Below are 623 nucleotides of genomic sequence, written 5' to 3' on the forward strand. Positions count from 1 at the left end.
TTCAAGGTGCCCAATTCAGGGGCTTTCCCTCTGGGAGCAGTGTCTGCCCCAGGGGATGAAAAGCTTTCTAACGAGGGGCAAATATTTGGGGAATCTGAGGGCCCAGGGCAGTATGGTCTGTTTAGGGGAATCTTGAGGAACAGAATGGGCCTCACAGACTGTGTCTCTCCCACCTTCCAGAATCAGGGTAGATCAGCACTTGGCCCCAGGACAGAGACCAGACTGAGAGGCGAGGTTAGGAGGAAGCAAGGAATCCAGGAAAGGAGGCAAGATTGCTAAGGCACCTGCACAGCTCTGAGTCAAAGGCTGTCAGTCATCCTGGCTCAGGCAGCTCTGCTTGCTCGCTCACAGCCCAGCCCTTTCCTGGGGCCGGGGCAGGGAATTGCTACATGCAGGATTACCTGGGGAAAAACCTGAGCCTCACTTAGGTCCCTTCCGGTAATTGACACGACTGGAAGCCTGGGAGGGGGAAGGGAGAGCTTCCCTCCATAAATGGTCCCACCCCTGGGCAAGGTGGCTCACTCTGGCAGGTAGGAACGGGGGAGTGTGCACCTGCTACCAGTCAAGCTCAGCCCGACTGTGAGAAGAGGCAAGGCGGAGCAAGCCGAGGGACTGAATGAACC

The sequence above is a fragment of the Callospermophilus lateralis genome, chromosome X, assembly GCF_048772815.1.
Source record: "Callospermophilus lateralis isolate mCalLat2 chromosome X, mCalLat2.hap1, whole genome shotgun sequence".
In the NCBI taxonomy this organism is placed as follows: Eukaryota; Metazoa; Chordata; class Mammalia; order Rodentia; family Sciuridae; genus Callospermophilus; species Callospermophilus lateralis.